This window comes from Schistocerca cancellata, chromosome 11 (assembly GCF_023864275.1).
Source record: "Schistocerca cancellata isolate TAMUIC-IGC-003103 chromosome 11, iqSchCanc2.1, whole genome shotgun sequence".
Classification (NCBI taxonomy): domain Eukaryota; kingdom Metazoa; phylum Arthropoda; class Insecta; order Orthoptera; family Acrididae; genus Schistocerca; species Schistocerca cancellata.
Window position 1 is genome coordinate 57246880 of NC_064636.1, and position 20461 is coordinate 57267340.

Genomic DNA, 20461 nt, shown 5'->3' on the forward strand with positions numbered 1-20461 from the left:
TTCCTTTACCTTGGTGGAGTACATATCATGAGCACAGTTGACAAAAGCATTATCCAAGCACGCTTGTAGTCTTGTTGGTTCTGAATTTACATGATTGAAGTTGTGCTGCCTTAGCATATTCAGTAACTTATTTACACTGGGTTTGTTACATGTTACATCAAAGCTTGAATTAAAGTCTCCCCCAATTACAGTTACATACTGTTTCCACTACATTATGTAGCAGAGTACACTGTCTAAATTATCTAAAAAAGTTTTATCATCTGAGTCAGGGGAATGGTAGATACATACTATGATAAGTTTCATTATATCACATATGATCCCGGTAATTTCAAAGTGTTTCTCTACACATGCCCAACTAAGATCTAGTGCTCTACGCTCTATTTCATTTGAAACATAGATAACAGTACCACCATTACGGTACTGAGATCTGCAAAAACTGTTTCCATATTTATAACCTTCTGTTACATAGTATTGTATTTGTTCTGGTTTAAGCCAATGTTCTGATAGACATAAGAAAGAATACTTATTCTGTGGCAATGACTCCTCCAGAATTTCAACTTTATTTTCAAGACCCTGAATGTTTAAAAATAGGATGTTGTTGTGACTTATCTGTGAGTTAGCAGGCTGGTTTTTCACATTTTTATTTTCTTCTTAGCTTGAAACCATAAAAAATTATCACTGAATGACACAGATGTATTTTTCCTTTGGCTCCTCCTTAAGCATTGCTGTGTTGCTGCTCCAGTCGTTGTTGGTTCTGCTACTGCTGCTGCTGTTGCTGCTTCTGCTGATAATGATGGTGCTGCTGCTGTTTCACTTATTTCTGGTGTTTGTTGTTCCATAACTGCTGTGCCTTTCTGTGAATCATTAACATTTGGTGTGTTCACTTGCATTAATAAAATTTCACATTTGCCTTGGAGAGGTTTAGCTTCACTGACAGCAGATTTCACATTGGATTCTACAGGATACACACACTTGCTGTCCATGAGAGGTATGACTCTTCTATCATCACACTGCACATTTGAGCTTTTATTTACAACTTCTAAAATTTTTGTTACTGTTACGTTTTTTCCTAGTACATTTAGATGGGAACCATGTGTTGTGTGAAATCTTTTCCCTAAATTGCTGATGTTCACAAATGTTACATTTTCAAACCGCTAGCAAATATTTTGCATCTCTTTATTTGCAGTTTCAATTTCTTTATTTACACAGGACCATTCTATCAAGTCGTAACGGTGTGGCACTGAAAAAACAATAACATTTGTTCCTCTCAGCTCATACACTTTTCTTTCTAGCGAGATTAAGAGATCGTTTTTTTCGTTCCTAGCTATATCATTTGATCCCGCCAGGAAAATGGAAAAGTCCTTTTTGCTCAATGAGGAAATTTTTTCTTGACTCATTGACGTAGCAGCACTGAATTTTGCTCCTGGTTTTATTGTACAGTTAAAACTAAAATTCTGACTACTTGTACATCGAAATTCAGCGGCTGTATTTCATCCTTGGCTGTCGGCATACAGTTCAATTTTACCGGTACTTGCTGTTCCGAGATTGCCTGTTTCCTGCCTACCTTTGCAGTAAGCGAAGTCTTGTTTGGGACTATTTATTCCGTCTTTTTTGCTAACACATGTCGATATTGTCTCAGTAGAGCAGCTTATTGGTGGAAGATTTTTCGTGAGCACTTTCGCATATGTTCTTTTACTTAACTGCTGCTGAAATATTCCATGTTTTACCTTATTCACAAAGTCGTTTGGTTTTCCACATGGTACACTCGCACTGTTAACTTCACTTTCACAATCCGTAGTCGAAAGAGCTCGAAAGTAATTTTCGTTCACTATATTTATGTTTCTTTCGCCGTTTTCTGTATCTTGTGTTATCTGTTTGCGTCTTTTGTACTTCACTTCCGTCCAATTCTCCGACATAATCGTACTTTCATGGCGCGAGTTTTTCATGTTCCTTTCACTTTTTTCTTCTTTAAGTTTCTTGATATCCATCTTCAAGGAACTGATAATAAATTGTAAACTAGACACCCGTTCGCTGAGCTTTGTAATTTCATCCTTACAACTGTCACAATTTTTCTTTTTCACGGCAAAATTCACACTTTTTCTCGGACACGCACAACGAATTTTTACACTAGCCGCCATCTTACTACTAGTATCATATCTCCCATTCAATCTTCATCTACATCCTCTTCCATTTCCATAATATTGTCCTCAAATACATCGCCCTTGTATAGACCCTCTATATACTCCTTCCACCTTTCTGCTTTCCCTTCTTTGCTTAGTACTGGGTTTCCATCTGAGCTCTCGATATTCGTACAAGTGGTTCTCTTTTCTCGAAAGGTCTCTTTAATTTTCCTGTAGGCAGTATCTATCTTACCCCTAGTGAGATAAGCCTCTACATCCTTACATTTGTCCCAACAAAAACTGTCTATCATTGGCTAAAGTCATTCAAGTCTTGCTTCACAAGTCTGCACCACTCTGAGGTCTCTGGCTGTGAACACTCTATTAAAGGATAGACGAAGGTGGTATTCTGGTAGCTATGCTACTGCGCTATCTGTTGGCACATGACGTTGAAACGATTATATCTGTCATCCATCAGGTTTCATATGCCATCGAGGGATCAAAAGTGACATCATTTTTCGGGGTGTACACCAGGGGCCCCGAAGATGGACTCACAGCTCGCCAAATGTCACCGACAGTTGGCAAAGTTTCTATCAGATGGCATACCACTGAAAAGCCCTCAACTTGTCGGTAGTCTCGTCACACACGCAACAAATGGCAATCAGGGCAAGACCACTGGCTTGCCATATGTGTGGTAAATTAATGACGCCGAGGATCCAATTTTCACTGCAGGCAAAAATTATGATGCCCAGAGCTACACAAAACGCGACGTCAGCACAGGCAAAGACAGACTGGGGCTGTTGCCTCGGCATCAGTGGTGGTAACTCACAACGACACAGCAGGAGGCGAGACCATCTAGGGTACCTGACAGGGCTCCTGGAGCTGTTGACCATGCACACCTAATTCTGCCACCTGACAATTGTCAGGAAGGATGTCCCAACCTCTCGCCAAAAACTCATGTGATTCTGCAATTTATGGTATGTCAGCTAAAGGAGGGTTAGATAAGGTCAACGCCCTAGTCTGATCCTCAGGATCACGAGATAACTGAACAATTATGCCCCGAATTAACGAGTCTGTGTTAGAGGTAGCACTTGGGGACACTCAAACTGACACTCGTGCGAGAGGCCTCGCAGATAAGCGATACGGGCTGCATACGACTGCCCGTGGCAGTTGTGGTCCTATTTCAACTGCAGCCACGTAGCTACAACATGGGTTTGATGGCCGAAATACTGTGTAAGCAACTGACAACGTTTGTCAATAGAAACCTTCTTGGGCTCAGTGGAGGGCTGAAAATTTGGCACAATGTCATAGAGGGTGTGGCATCGTACCCGTCTGACTTCAACACACAATAAAACCCATTTTATGAATAAGATTTTTTTCGTTTTAAATAGTGTAGGTACATGTCTAAAGTTTTCTTTCACATAGTTCTGAAAATCATATAAATAAGTGATGTTCCCCATTGCCCACAAAATGAATAATCCTGTTCCTGGCATTTCTCATAAACCTTACTAGCACAGCAGCAGGTACGTTGGCCATTTCTACCTGAATGTTGGACTTCAGGTATTGTAGGCTCCTTGGACAGTTCATATAACTGGACTCCAAATTGCCCCTTACTGAGGTGAGGCGCTTCTTGACATGTTGCCTTGAAACAGCCATTGATGCCCTTGAAGTCTAAGCTGTTGCTCTGCCATGTTGGAGTGAAATGTCCACCAAGATGAGGACAAACAAGTTCCTCCATCATGTTCACATACTGGCTTGAATTCACTGTCACTGTGATCCCATTCTCTTCAAAGAACCAGGGATCAACAATCCCAGCTGAGGAAGTTGCACAACACAATGTCACTTGAGATGACTGCAGCAGCCTCCAACGCAGTTCTCGGGGATTGATATCGGCCCAGTGGCACACATTTTGTCAATTGACACTTCCGATTAAGTGAAAATGGGCTTCGTCACTGAAAAAAGCAGTTGTGTCCTTAGGAATGTTTTTGAGAAATGCCTCACACGTGTTCCTCTGAGATTTGAAGTCCTGTACTATTGCCAACTTGTACGGATGCTAATGAAAATCATCACGAATGCACCTTACTGAACAATCAGAATGTCCAACAGCAGAAGCACGTTTATGCGCAGAATGCTGTGGGCGTTGCTAGAGTGAAGTTCTCACTCCTCGACGTTCTGATGCAATCTAATTGGCCGAGGGAGTCCATTTCTTTGTCTTGTTGTACTTGTTCTTTGTCTGAAAGTTGTGGCCTGTGTTACGAGTGATTTACGGTCTCAGACACAGCCCAGCGGGGCTAGACTGAAGTGATTTCGTGAGGCATGCTAGTCTGCAGTCACAGAGCATCCTTCCGAAAAGCAGGCCTCTAATGCAAACGCACGCTCTTGCTCGTCACTGTTCCTTACTGACCTGGAAGAGGACAACACCTGTCCGATGAGAGAGCAACACCTGTAAATGAGACAACTCACCCCACCGAGACCACTACATACCAAATAGCGTGCGTGTCAAATGAAGTTACGGTGCACCTCTCGTACTTACCTAATCTATATCTACACCTGCATGGATACTCTGCACATCACATTTAAGTGCCTGGCAGAGGGTTCATTGAAACTCTATAATAGACTATCAAATAGTATAAAATGCTTACAAAATATTAGTGCTTTTGAAAGATCTGTCTGAGAATATGTACAGTACCACTGTTTCTACTCAGTAAAGGAATACTTGGACCAGAATAACTGTTAAGAACTAAAGCTACTGTAATTTGTAACATTGTATCATTGTAAGAACTACAACTATGAAATTGGTAGCATGTTGAAAAATGATTATTTAAATATGTATCATTTTGAACTTAGTAATAAGTCCAATATCGTCCTGTACCCTGTACTACATATGATCAAAGGACTCAATAAATAAATAAATTAATAAACATAAACCCTCACAATTCTCTATTATTCCAATCTGGTATAGCGCATGGAAACAATGAACCCCTATATCTTTCCGTACGAGCTCTGATTTCCCTTATTTTATCTCGGTGATCGTTCCTCACTACGTAAGTCGGTGTCAACAAAATATTTTTGCATTAGGAGCAGAAAGCTGGTGACTGGAATTTCGTGAGAAGATTCCGTCGCAACGAAAAACGCCTTTCTTTTAATGATGTCCATCCCAAATCCTGTATCATTTCTGTGACACTCTCTCCCATATTTCGCGATAGTGTAGGCAGTCTCCTTAGTAGGTCTGTTATATTTTCTAAGTGTCCTGCCAATAAAAAGCAGTCTTTGGTTAGACATCCCACAACATTTTCTATGGGTTCCTTCCAATTTAAGTTCTTCGTAATTGTAATACCTAGATATTTAGTTGAATTTACGGTTTTTGGATTAGGCTGATTTATCGTGTAACCGAAGTTTAACGAGTTCCTATTAGCACTCACGTGGATGACCTCACACATTTAGTTATTTATGGTCAAATGCAACTTATCACGCCATTCAGATATCTTTTCTAAATCGTTTTGCAGTTTCTTTTATCTTCTGATGACTTTATTAGTCGATAAACGACAGCGTCATCTACAAACAACCGAAGACGGCTGCTCAGTTTGTCTCCCAAATCGTTTATATATATAAAGCACAGCAAAGGGCCTATAGCACTACCCGGGAGAACGCAAGCAATCACTTCTGTTTTACTCGATGACTTTTTGTCAGTTACTACAAACTGTGACCTCTCTGACAGGAAATTACAAATCCAGTCACATAACTGAAACGATACTCCACAAGCACGCAATTTCACTATGAGCTGCTTGTGTGGTACAGTGTCAAAAAGCCTTCTGGAAATCCTGAAATACGGAATCGATCTGAAATCCCTTGTCAATAGCACTCATCACTTCATGTGAATAAAGAGCTAGTTGTGTTTCATCGAACACAATATATGTTCTAAAATCATGCTGCATATCGACGTTAACGATATGGACCTGTAATCTAGTGGATTGCTTCTACTACCTTTCTTGAATATTGGTGTGACCTGTGCAACTTTCCAGTCTTTGAGTACGGATCTTTCGTCGAACGAACGGTTGTATATGATTGTTAAGTATGGAGCTACTGCATCAGCATACTCCAAAAGGAAGCTAATTGGTATACAGTCTGGACCAGAAGACTTGCATTTATTAAGTGATTTAAGCTGCTTCACTACTCCGAGGATATTTACTTCTACGTTACTCGTGTTGGCTGCTGCTCTCGATTCGAGTTCTGGAATATTTACTTCATCTTTTTTTGTGAAGGCATTTCGGAAGGCTGTGTTTAGTAGCTCTGCTTTGGCAGCACTGTCTTCGATAGTACATCCATCGCTATCGTGCAGAGAAGGCATTGATTGTTTCTTGCCGCTAACATACTTCACATACAACCAGAATCTCTTTGGATTTTCTGCCAGGTTTCGAGACAAAGTTTAGTTGTGAAAACTGTTATAGGCATCTTGCATTGAAGTCCGCGCTAAATTTCGAGCTTCTGTAAAAGATCGCCAATCTTGGGGATTTTGCGGATGTTTAAATTTGGCATGGTTCAAATGCCTCTGAGAACTATGGGACTTAACATCTGAGGTCATCAGTCCCCTAGAACTACTTAAACCTAACTAACCTAAGGACATCACACACACCCAAGCCCGAGGCAGGTTTCGAACCTGCGACCGTAGCGGTCGCGCGGTTCCAGACTGAAGCGCCTAGAACTGCTCGGCCACGCCGGTCGGCTAAAGTTGGCATGTTTAATTCGTTGTTTCTGCAACAGTGTTCTAACCTGTTTTGTGTCCCAAGGAGGATCAGCTTCGTCGTTTGTTAATTTATTTGTTATAGATCTCTCAACTGTAGCCGATACTATTTCTTTGAATTTAAGCCACATCTGGTTACACTTATATTATTAATTTGGAAAGAGTGGAGAATGTCTCTCAGGAAGGCGTCAAGTGAATTTTTATCTGCTTTTTGAATAGGTATATCTTTCGTGAATTTGGGGATTACAATATTCAATCTCGCTACAACAACCCTGTGTTCACTGATCCATGTAACCGTTTTGATGCTCGTTATTAACTCAGGATTATTTGTTGCTAAGAGGTCAAGTGTGTTTTCACAACCGTTTACTATTCGTGTGAGCTCATGACTAACTGATGGAAATAACTTTCAGAGAATGTGTTTAGCACAATTTGGGATGATATTTCATGCGTACCTCCGGAATTAAACATGTATTTTCGCCAACATATCGAGGGTAAATTAAGGTCACCACCGACTATTAACGTACGAGTCGGGTACGTGTTTGAAATCAAACTCAAGTTTTCTCTGAACCTTTTAGTAACTGTATTATCTGATTTGGCAGATCGGTAAAAGGATCCAATTATTATATTATTCCAGTTGCCAACAATGACCTCTGCCCATACTAACTCACAGGAAGTATCTACATCAATTTCGTGACAAGTTAAACTACTTCTAACAGCAACAAACACGCCACCGCCTACTGTGTGTAGCTATCCTTTCGGAACACTGTTAGGTTCTTCGCAAAAATTTTTGCTGAGCTTATATCCGGCTTTAGCCAGCTTTCAAGTGCCTATAACGATTTGAGCATCAGTGCCTTCTATTAGCGCTTGGAGCTGTGGTACTTTCCCAACACAGCTACAATTTACAACAGTTATACCAATGGTGCCTGTATATACGTTCTTCCTGTGTTCAGCCTGCACCCTTTGTGACGGAAGCCCTTCTTGTGTTTTCCCGAGACCCTCTAACCTAAAAAACCGCCGAGTCCATAAGAATTTCAAAACGGTGTAAAAGAAAACTTTAAGTATGTGCCTAAATGATTAAAAAATTAAAAAGTTCTGCTTCACAAAATGAGTTTTATTAAATAAAGGAGTTCTGTTGCAGCACCAGGTATAGACGACACTGCAGGATAACAATAAGTAGCCCCATCAACCAGGCTGAGTGTAGGTCCATGTGTGGGTGGCCACCCACCAGTGAAGCAAGGGAGCAAAGCGAATTCACTTTCTGGATTACCAGCTTCGGAATGTGCTTCTGTTGCTGCTCCTTCTGTAGGCACAACTGTTTCTGCCAGCACTGCAGAAACTCTTAGTCCACAGTTGGTCAAGGTGAGCACTACGAAAATGGGGAAAGAAAAACAGGAAGGAGTAACTGGCGTGTCACACACATAAGGCGTCCTTTGTCAACACTTTAGTATTTCCAGCAGATTGGGACAAAGTCACTACATGACACAATCAGCAAAGGTACGTGGCTAAGTAACAACTAGAGAACTGGATGCTGTGGGTAGAATGAACTCACCTCATGAATTGAACCACGGTAAGCAGAGCATCCAAACTCTCGTCGATACTTGTGCAACACAGTCATGAGCACGCGGTGTGCACGGGTGGCCGACAACTGAGCGTGCGACAACTCTCGGCACCAGTGCGAGGCTACGTTTGCAGCAGGTTAACTCTGCTGGAGAACAGGCCTGCTCCGACGACTGCCGCTCGCAATGAAATACGGCCGTCAGTGGGTCTGTCCGTATGATGTGCAGGTCCGCCCTTCACGTCAGGCTCTCAGCTTTCCCACTGTTCGACCCGTGCCAGCTCGTCTGCCTCCGTAAGGATGTCTGCTTATTTCTTAAGAGGGCCGAGGATGCTGGAGTAAGGGGTAATGTCTTTCTGAGCATACCTGAAGAAAATATACTGAAGCGCCAAAGACACAGGTACAGGCATGCGTATTCAAATACAGGCAGAATACGAAACTGCAGTCAGCAATGCCTATACAAGACCATAAGAGTCTGGCCCAATTGTTAGATCTGTTACTGCTTCTACAATAGCAGGTTATCGAGATTTGAGTGAGTTCGAATGTGGTGTTATAGTCGGCGCACAATCGGTGGGACACGACAGCTCTGAGGTCGCAGTGAAGTGGGGATTTTCTCGTACGACCGTTTCGTGAGTGTACCGTGAATATCAGAAATCTGGCAAAACTTCAAATCTCTGACATTGCTGCGGCCAGAAAAAGATCCTGCAAGAATGGGACCAATGACGACTGACGAGAATCGTTCGACATGACAGAATTTCAGTGCTGGGCCATCAACTAGCATCAGCACGTGAACCGTCCAACAAAACGTCATCGATATGGGCTTTCGGAGCTGAAGTCCCACTCGTGCACCCTCGATGACTGCACGACACGAAGCTTTACGTCTCGCCGAGCATGTCAACACTGACATTCGAATGTTGATAACTGGAAACGTGTTGCCATTATGAACGTGTCTCGTTTCAAATGGTATCGAGCGGATGTACGTGTACAGGTATGGAGACGAGCTCGTGACTCTGTGGACTCTGCCTGTCAGCAGAGCACTCTTCGAGCTGGTGGAGGTCCTGTAATAGTGTGAGGTGTGTGCAGCATTCATTCATGTCCATTGTGCATTCTGACGGACTTGGGCAATTCCAGCATGACAATTGCTACGGACTGGCTCTGGGAACACTCTTCTGAGTTTAAACACTTCCTCTGCCCACAAAACTCCACAGACATGAACACTATCGATCGTGTCTGGGATGTCTTGCAACGTGGTGTTCAGTGGGGATTTCCAACCCCTCATACTCTTACGAATTTATGGACAGCCCTGCAGGATCCACAGTGTCAGTTCTGTCCTGCACAACTTCTGACATTAGTCGAGTCCGTGCCACCTCGTGACGCAGCACTTTGAGCATTCCCGGGGGACCCGCACGATATTATGCAGATGTACCAGTTTCTTTCGCTCTTCAATGTAATAAGAAATGTGTAAGCTAGGTTTTTTGTTAATGAGGAAACCACATGCCTAGAAATCTTTGACTTTCAGATTTTCTCTTGGTAAGAAGTACATGAAACACTACTATATTTATTTATTAATTGTGTCCATATCAAAAAACATAAAGCACAATATACATAAGTGAATACAAAAAATAAACATCACAAATGTAAAAAAAAAACAGTAACAATTCGGCAGCTTCAGGTTCTCAGCAATCCAGCCCAAGTGTCTAACTAGAATATTGTTGAACAACTTACCCTCTTGGCCAGGGATGCCCTTTTTGCCAGCTTTTGATGTCCTCCTTGCTCTGTCCATCATTGGTTACTTTACTGCCTAGGTAGCAGAGTTCCTTAACTTCATCTACTTTGTGAGAATCAATCCTAATGTTAAGTTTCTCGCTGTTCTCATTTCTACTACTGATTATCGTCGTCTTTCTTCGATTTACTCTCAATCTATACTCTGTACTCATTAGACTGTTCATTCCATTCAGCAGATCATGTAATTCTTCTTCACTTTCACTCACGATAGCAATGTCATCAGCGAATCATATCATTGATATCCTTTCACCTTGAATTTTAATTCCACTCCTGAACCTTTCTTTTATTTCCATCATTGCTTCCTCAATGTAGAGATTGAACAGTAGTGGTAAAAGACTACACCATTGTCTTACACCCTTTTTAATATGAGCACTTCGTTCTTGGTCATCCACTCTTACTATTCCTTCTTGGCTGTTGTACATATTTTATATACCTGTGTCTCCCTATAGCCTACCCCTACTAGCACTTGCAACCCATGTCCTCAATTATTTGCTGGATGTATTCCAATCTCTATCTTTCTCTACAGTTTTTGCTCTCTACAGCTCCCTCTAGTACCGTGGAAGTCATTCCCTCATGTCTAAGCAGATGTCCTATCATCCTGTCCTTTCTCCTTATCAGTGTTTTCCACATATTCCTTTCCTCTCCAATTCTGCGTAGAACCTCCTCATTCCTTACCTTATCAGTCCAGCGAATTTTCAACATTAGTCTATAGCACCACATCTCAAATGCTTCGATTCTCTTCTGTTCCGGTTTTCCCACAGTCCATGTTTCACTACCTGTACTCCAGACGTACATCCTCAGAAATTTCTTCCTCAAATTAAGGCCAGTATTTGATATTAGTAGATGTCTCTTCGCCAGAAAGGCCTTTTTTGCCATAGTGAGTCTGCTTTTGATGTCCTCCTTGCTCCGTCCGTCATTGGTTATTTTACTGCCTAGGTAGCAGAATTCCTTAACTTCATTGACTTCGTGACCATCAATCCTGATGTTAAGTTTCTCGCTGTTCTCATTTCTACTACTCCTCATTACCTTCGTCTTTCTCCGATTTACTCTCAAACCATACTGTGTACTCATTAGACGGTTCATTCCGTTCAGCAGATCATTTAATTCTTCTTCACTTTCACTCAGGATAGCAGTGTCATCAGCGAATCGTATCATTGATATCCTTTCACCTTGTATTTTAATTCCACTCCTGAACCTTTCTTTTATTTCCATCATTGCTTCCTCGATGTACAGATTGAAGAGTAGGTGCGAAAGGCTACAGCCTTGTCTTACACCCTTCTTAATACGAGCACTTCATTCCTAATCGTCCACTCTTATTATTCCCTCTTGGTTGTTGTACATATTGTATATGACCCGTCTCTCCCTATAGCTTACCCCTACTTGTACCATTTTATATTGTCGAACGCTTTTTCCAGGTCGACAAATCCTATGAAAGTGTCTTGATTTTTCTTTAGCTTTGCTCCCATTATTAGCCGTAACGTCAGAATTACCTATCTCGTCCCTTTACTTTTCCTAAAGCCAAACTGATCGTCACCTAGCGCATTCTCAATTTTCTTTTCCATTCTTCTGTATATTATTCTTGTAAGCAGCTTCGATGCATGAGCTGTTAAGCTGATTGTGCGATAATTCTCGCACTTGTCAGCTCTTGCCGTCTTCGGAATTGTGTGGATGATGCTTTTCCGAAAGTCAGATGGTATATTGCCAGACTCATATATTCTACACACCAACGTGAATAGTCGTTTTGTTGCCACTTCCCCCAGTGACTTTAGAAATTCTGATGGAATGTTATCTATCCCTTCTGCCTTATTTGACCGTAAGTCCTCCAAAGCTCTTTTAAATTCCGATTCTAATACTGGGTCCCCTATCTCTTCTAAATCGACTCCTGTTTCCTCTTCTATCACATCAGACAAATCTTCACCCTCATAGAGGCTTTCAATGTATTCTTTCCACCTATCTGCTCTCTCCTCTGCATTTAACAGTGGAACTCCCGTTGCACTCTTAATGTTACCAAAGGTTGTTTTGACTTTCCTGTATGCTGAGTCTGTCATTCCGACAATCATATCTTTTTCGATGTCTTCACATTTTTCCTGCAGCCATTTCTTCTTCACATCCCTGCCCTTCCTATTTATTTCATTCCTCAGCGACTTGTACTTCTGTATTCCTGATTTTCCCGGAACATGTTTGTACTTCCTCCTTTCATCAATCAACTGAAGTATTTCTTCTGTTACCCATGGTTTCTTCGCAGCTACCTTCTTTTTACCTATGTTTTCCTTCCCAACTTCTGTGATGGCCCTTTTTAGAGATGTCCATTCCTCTTCAACTGTACTGCCTACTGCGCTATTCATTATTGCTGTATCTATAGCGTTAGAGAACTTCAACGTATCTCGTCATTCCTTAGTACTTCCGTATCCCACTTCTTTGCGTATTGATTCTTCCTGACTAATGTCTTGAACTTCAGCCTACTCTTCATCACTACTATATTGTGATCTGAGTCTATATCTGCTCCTGGGTACACCTTACAATCCAGTATCTGATTTCGGAATCTCTGTCTGACCATGATGTAATCTAATTGACATCTTCCCGTATCTCCCTGCCTTTTCCAAGTATACCTCCTCCTCTTGTGATTCTTGAACAGGGTATTCACTATTACTAGCTGAAACTTGTACAGAACTCAATTAGTCTTTCTCCTCTTTCATTCCTTGTCCTAAGCCCATATTTTCCTGTAACCTTTTCTTCTACTCGTTCCCCTACAACTGCATTCCAGTCACTCATGACAATTAGATTTTCGTCCCCCGTTACATACTGCATTACCCTTTCAATATCCTCATACACTTTCTCTATCTGTTCATCTTCAGCTTGCGACATCGGCATGTATACCTGAACTATCGTTGTCGGTGTTGGTCTGCTGTCGATTCTGATTAGAACAACCCGGTCACTGAACTGTTCGCAGTAACACACGCTCTGCCCTACCTTCCTATTCATAACGAATCCTACACTAGTTATACCATTTTCTGCTGCTGTTGATATTACCCGATACGCATTTGACCAGAAATCCTTGTCTTCCTTCCAATTCACTTCACTGACCCCTACTATATGTAGATTGAGCCTTTGCATTTCCCTTTTCAGATTTTCTAGTTTCCCTACCACGTTCAAACTTCTGACATTACACACCCCAAATCGTAGAACGTTATCCGTCCATTGATTCTTCAATCTAACAGAAATGACATCCCTTTGAACTTACTGTAAGCCGTGGGTTTGCCTTCTACCATACTTCACTCCCTTCCCAAGTACTACACACCTTTCATGTCTTTTTCATCCTAGTGTGCAAATTTTAGTCTTTGTATTTTATCCTTGCTACCGTCAGAATTTTGAAATGTATAGTCCAGCCAACAGTCACTTGTCTGATTTTCCATAGGGCCAATACTGCCTCATGTGTTGCTACTTTTTCTGGATAACAAAGCGACCTTTCCTGAGGCCAATTGGCATCTACCAGTTTTTCCACTTTTCTGTAGTTAATTTGTGTCAAACTGCAACCATGACTTGCCATACTGATAGTTCTGTAATATTCTCAACTTTCAGTACCTGGCTTTTTTGGAATTGGAATTATTACTTCCTTCTGAAGTGTGAAGGTATTTCGCTTGTCTCTTATCTTGCATACCAGATGGAATAGCTTGACTTGGCTGTCTGTCTGAAGGATCTCCACAAATGTGAGGGAATGTTGTTTACTCCAGGGGTCTTGTTTGGGTGCATGTCTTTCATTACACTTTTAAATTATTCTCTTAGTCTATCTCCCACCTAGTTTTCATCTGCGTCCTATAATATTGTATTCAAATTAATTTCTATTGTTATAGTAATCAGGTGAAGTAAGAGCTCATATTCCCAATCTCGATTGTTTTGCATGATAATTTTATATACTATCTGTAACGTATCTTAGTATAAAGGTAAGTTAAGCAATCCCTATTCCTCCTGCTGCATTAAAAATATTAAGAAAGATGGTGATCAATTCTGAATGTCTTGACACAGTGTATTTTTTGGAAACTGGTCCATAAACAGGCAGTTACTGACCAGATTTTTTTTATGCTCTGGCCATATAACAGTAATGTTTTTGAGTTAGCCTGTTTCACTTTGCTGTTACAGAAATTGGATTTGTCACTTGCAACCAGGTATTTATCATCTGTCTACAGTAGGATGCAGCTGGCTGAAATCTCCAGACAGGTTACGGAAAGAGCTTAATCGAATAAAAGTGACTACTTATGGCATCCCTTTATACTTTTGGGGAACCGTGCCTGCATTTTCACTAGTTTGTAAATGACTTGTTTCTTAATCTTCCTTAATGTGGCTACTATTTGGAGTAACAAATCTATTTTTCCATGGTAAGTTACCAGCAACGACAGGGTGAACCTGAAAGAAGGTTGTGATACATAAGGAATATCAGTCACTTATGTGAATTGATAGTGTTTGTAACAGAAGCCTCTAAGAAATTTAATAAATCTAAAAGGAAAACATAGCAGCAGAGTGCAAAATTAAATGACATTCAAGGATGAGAGGTTACTTAGTCTCATGTGAAACATACCTTAATGAATATAATTTGCACCTGCTAGACTAAACTAGTTAATAGGTTCAAGGTTTTTACTGAGGCATCACAATTATGTAGTACTACTGAATGCAGGCTGTTTTGTCAGCTTTGGTGAATAATCCTCAGTAAATACCTTACTAATTTAGGTATCTTCTGTACACAGTTTCTGATCTATTATTGCCTCATTTCCAATGAAATGATAATATCTTATACAGGTGATGACTCAGGTCATCAAGCAATAGGACTATTATACACAAACAAAAAATATAAAAATTATTCTATTTCAGTGGGCATTTACATATGATTATACATTACCACCATCAAGGTTAAAAATATTACTTGAACATAAATCCATCTTTCATGTTGCAAATAATAAGCTTGAATGGATAATTCAAAATGTAACTTATTTAACACAGAATAGCCTTCAAAAACTGAAATTGTATAAAGTGTCATCAGTGAGGCATTAAACATTTTTAAGTATTTACACATTGACTGGAATCTAACATAGTGGGTTATAAATACTCAGTTTAAGAACGGAAAATGTTTCTTCAACCACAGTTTTACTTGACTTGGCACATACTGGAGGGAAATCTTAAGTTTATTACCTGACAGTGGATCAATACTGTGGCTATGACAATATCGTCCACAATCACCAACTGAGGAACAGTTTAGAGTTTGTACAGAAAATTTGAAAACTTTTCTATATCAGTACAGAACACTCATTTCTAAAGCAGCTTCTTTAACATTCTCAAAGACAGTTGAAAGGCTATCTGTTTGCTTCCCCAACAAATGATCCTAGTTGTGTTAAATTTTTGGGGGTATATTTGGATGATAAACTTTCTTGGAATCCACATATTAAGTATATTAGCGGTAAACTGTCTAGGGTAATCTATTTGTTAAGGCGATTAATGCACTGTGTACCTAAAAATTATGTTAGAGTATCTTACTACTCATTTTTCCAAAGCATCATATCCTATGGCATTACCTTATGGGGAAACTCCACTGGTGTGCATGATATACTATTGCTGCAAAAGAAAGCTATTAGGATAATTACAGGCTCACCATACAAGGCTCATTGTAAACCTTTGTTTACTCAACAAAAAATCATGACAGTAATAAACCTATATATTTATTATGTTTTAATCTACACAAAAATAAACTTACCTAAAGTAAAACGTAGGGCAAATATACTTTGTTACAGCACTAGGACAAACAGCTCTATCTATACGCCCTACCACAGACTGTCAAAATCAGTTAACAGTTATGAACTTATGGGCCACAAATTATTTAACAAACTTCCACAAGGTATACAAAATTTACCAGAGCAACAATACAAACAAACACTTTATGACTGGTTAGTTGTAAACCCATTCTACAATGTAAAGGATTTCATGACCTGTGATATTGAACTGTAAAGTTCTTAACAATTCTGTCCTTCTATAGCATGTACTGTACTCTATTGTATTATATGCATGACTTTGTCTATTGCTGTAATGGCTTAAAGACAATAAAATTGTTATTATTATTATTATTATTATTATTATTATTATTATTAAATCAGCGCACGCGCGCCCACACACACACACACACACACACACACACACACACACACACACACACACACACACACAATAGAGGGAAACATTCCACGTGGGAAAAATATATCTAAAAAGAAAGAAACCTGTTTTTTGTTTGTGTGTCTATCGACCTGCCAGCGCTTTTGTTTGGTAAGTCTCATCATCTTTCTTTTTAGATATATATATAATCAATTCATGTGCATAATGGAATGACAACATATAGCCAATATGTTGGCTCTAGATAGAGTTGTTGATAATAGTGTCACTAGGACACACATACATTGTCAAATCAATCAATCTCTTTATTCATCCTTTAACAATATACATCGTATGAATGTAGTCAATTACAATATAGTTTCTTATATTTGTTTAGTTTCAAACACTTGGATAATAAATACAAATATTTTATATCATTATCTATAAATATTACTTTTTCATAATCAGATATTCTTCCATGTTATAAAAACTATGTGTTAGTAAAAATTAAGATCTACCTTGAATTTATGAAATTCTTTAATTTTCTTTATTGTAGCAGGCAATGCACTAAAAAGTATTTTAGGCTGGTAGTTTACGCTTTTTTGGTAGAGTGCTCCTTTTTGGGTGTGTCTGTGAAAATCATCCCTGTTCCTTGTTTCATAGTTATGAACCTGATTATCTAATGTTGAAAGTTCATGATGAGTTTTCAGAAAGCATGCACATTCATAGATGTATAAGCTATGAAGAGTCTTTATTTTAAATTCTTTAAATATTTCCCTGCATGACACTCTGCAGGGAACCCCTTTCATTATTCTAATAGCCCTTTTTTGAAGTTTGAAAGCTTATTTTGCCATTCCTGTATTTCCCCAGAAGATCACACCATATTTAAGCAAACTGTTCATGTAAGCATAATAGGCACACAGCAATGATTACTACATTTTACCCTGCTGAAAAAAACAGTGAATACTACATTTTACCCAGCCGAAAAAACAATTAGTAGTCACATATATTGGACCCATTAATGTCCAAATAAAGCATTGTTTGATGATACTAGAGTGCAGAATCAGGTTGATGAGTGGGACAAGGAATCAGTCAGTCACATGATTTATTACAGACATGGTATGGATGCCAATGGAGGAGTAAAACCATTACATTTTTTGCTGTTGGCAAAAAGATCTTTTGAAGGAATATGGGGATAGTTGTTTGTTATATACGACATACAAAACAACAATAACATATGATATGCATTTATTTTTTAAAGCTGTGTAGAGTAATGTGGGCTATTTGGTCGTTTTTTTTCCACTCAAGTTGAAAATGCAATATCCACTCATGAAGTGCAAGGTATTTTGAAGGACTGGAACAAGGATTGGAATCCCATCTACTGAATTACTCCACTGCAGAGTGAAAATCTCATTCTGGAAACATCCCCCAGGCTGTGGCTAAGCCTTGTCTCCGCAATATCCTTTCTTTCAGGGGTGCTAGTTCTGCAAGGTTCACAGGAGAGTTCTGTAAAGTTTGGAAGGTAGGGGACGAGATACTGGCAGAAGTAAAGCTGTGAGTACCGGGCGTGAGTCGTGCTTCGGAAGCTCAGATGGTAGAGCACTTGCCCGCGAAAGGCAAAGGTCCCGAGTTCGAGTCTTGGGCGGGCACACAGTTTTAATCTGCCAGGAAGTTTCATATCAGTACACACTCCGCTGCAGAGTGAAAATCTCATTCTGGAAACATCCCCCAGGCTGTGGCTAAGCCATGTCTCCGCTATATCCTTTCTTTCAGGAGTACTAGTTCTGCAAGGTCCGCAGGAGAGCTTCTGTAAAGTTTGGAAGGTAGGAGACAAGATACTGGCAGAAGTAAAGCTGTGAGTACCGGGCGTGAGTTGTGCTTCGGTAGCTCAGATGGTAGAGCACTTGCCCGCGAAAGGCAAAGTTCCCAAGTTCGTGTCTCGGGCGGGCACACAGTTTTAATCTGCCAGGAAGTTTCATATCAGCGCACACTCCGCTGCAGAGTGAAAATCTCATTCTGGAAACATCCCCCAGGCTGTGGCTAAGCCATGTCGCCGCTATATCCTTTCTTTCAGGAGTGCTAGTTCTGCAAGGTTTGCAGGAGAGTTCTGTAAAGTTTGGAAGGTAGGAGACGAGATACTGGCAGAAGTAAAGGTGTGAGTACCGGGTGTGAGTCATGCTTCGGTAGCTCAGATGGTAGAGCACTTGCCCGCGAAAGGCAAAGGTCCCGAGTTCGAGTCTCGGTCGGGCACACAGTTTTAATCTGCCAGGAAGTTTCATATCAGCGCACACTCCGCTGCAGAGTGAAAATCTCATTCTGTAATAATGTTGTTAGTTTTGCCCTACCAAACTGCACATGTGAAGATTTTCAAATATATAATTACCAATGCAAGCATTTCTGTGGAATCTTTATTTTGCATCCAGAGTGGGATTTTGATAAAATACCAGAAAGCTGAAGGAATAGCTCTTAAATCTGTCCCGTTGAGATGTACAGGGTTGGCTTCAGAAGTGGTTCTGCTGTAATTTCACATGAAGACAGTAACAATGAGGATACATTTGAGGAAACGAATATTGAGCACCACATTGAAACCTGAACCATTTATTTGCAGCAATCTGAAGTGAGGGAGTTGTTAAACAGGTTTATAATCTCACATACAACTGCAGCAACAGTTAAACGTTGCAAAAAGTACTCGAATCTCTCAGCAACTGTGTTCAAGATTTTCAGTTAGTGAACCCTGAAGTTTGTGGTCTCCCCACAGCTCTAACATTAAATTCCCACAAATAATATTAACTAAGATGCCGTTAATTTTACAGGGCCTGGCATTAAGACCCCTCTCATTGTAATGTTCATATACTTGTGCTTTCATGGGTAATTAACTATTAAGGAGGTCATAGCATTCCATTTGAAGGGTCAAACAATAAGAGCCATCTAAAATACAAATAAGGGAGATCTTTATGCTAGGTTCTGTTAGTAAACCTTTCTCACACATGTGAATCTTTAAGTAGCAGTAGAGGAAAATATTTTTCTGTGGGAAGTCAATAAGGTAGTTGTATTGTCCCTGATTTGCATTTCCTTTACCCAGCTGACGATGTATACTTCTCAGAACAATGAATTATTGGATTGCCGAGAAACTTTGTTCACAAATTACAATCAAGTTGCAAACATTTATGTGCTACTAGAAATGGCAATTTGATAAACATATGAAAAACTATATGGATGATTTTTCTTCAGCAATACTATCAATCTTCCAAGCTATCTCTGGAATAGAACAGTCTTGATTCAACCTGGTGTGAATTTTCCCATGGATTGACTGCCCAGAGATCATCATAACTGAACCTAACAAATAAATTAACAACATTAAAACAAAGTAATTGAGTTATGCTACATTAAGATAACTGATACACATGAAGTTTTCAGAGCACAACTCCAAAATTGAATACTCTTCTTTCGGTGCTTGGTGACACTGCTCACCAGCTGCAATGCCGAGAACTTATTTAGAAATGAATCTAATAAACATTACTGGCACTTCATTAACAGTATTTGCTTCTGTGTGGTATCTGCAGTAACTCTGCAAAGTCATTAAGAACATTAGAACCAAGGAGGTAGCTATCCAATATGTAGGTAACTGATACACATTAAGCTTTCAAAGCAATTGAAAAACTGAATACTTACTTCATTTGGTCCCCAATGACATTGCTGACCGGATTTCGTATCTAGGAAGCACTGTATCCTTCTGACAGTGTGATATTGGGTAATCTCACATGTCCATTAACAGGGCAGTCTTTATCTTTTTCTTTGTTTCAAATGTGAATCACTAGAAATGTATTGAAGCAAGTGAGCGCTAGTACATTCTTACTTGCAAAAAGAAGTACAAAATCTTTCCAGCATCAGTCATATGACATCTCAGTATGACTTGTCTAATTCGTCAGAAAATCTATTTTTCTACTGAACAATGGAAAATCCAGTATGGAATGTAACAATATTAAGAAAAGCATAGTTGCTACTCGCCCTATAGTGAAGATAAGCATAGTTGCTACTCGCCCTATAGTGAAGATGCTGAGTCGCGGAAAGGCACAACAAAAAGACCGTCGGAACGTTAGCTTTTGGCCAACAAGGCCCTATTCAAAAGTGGAC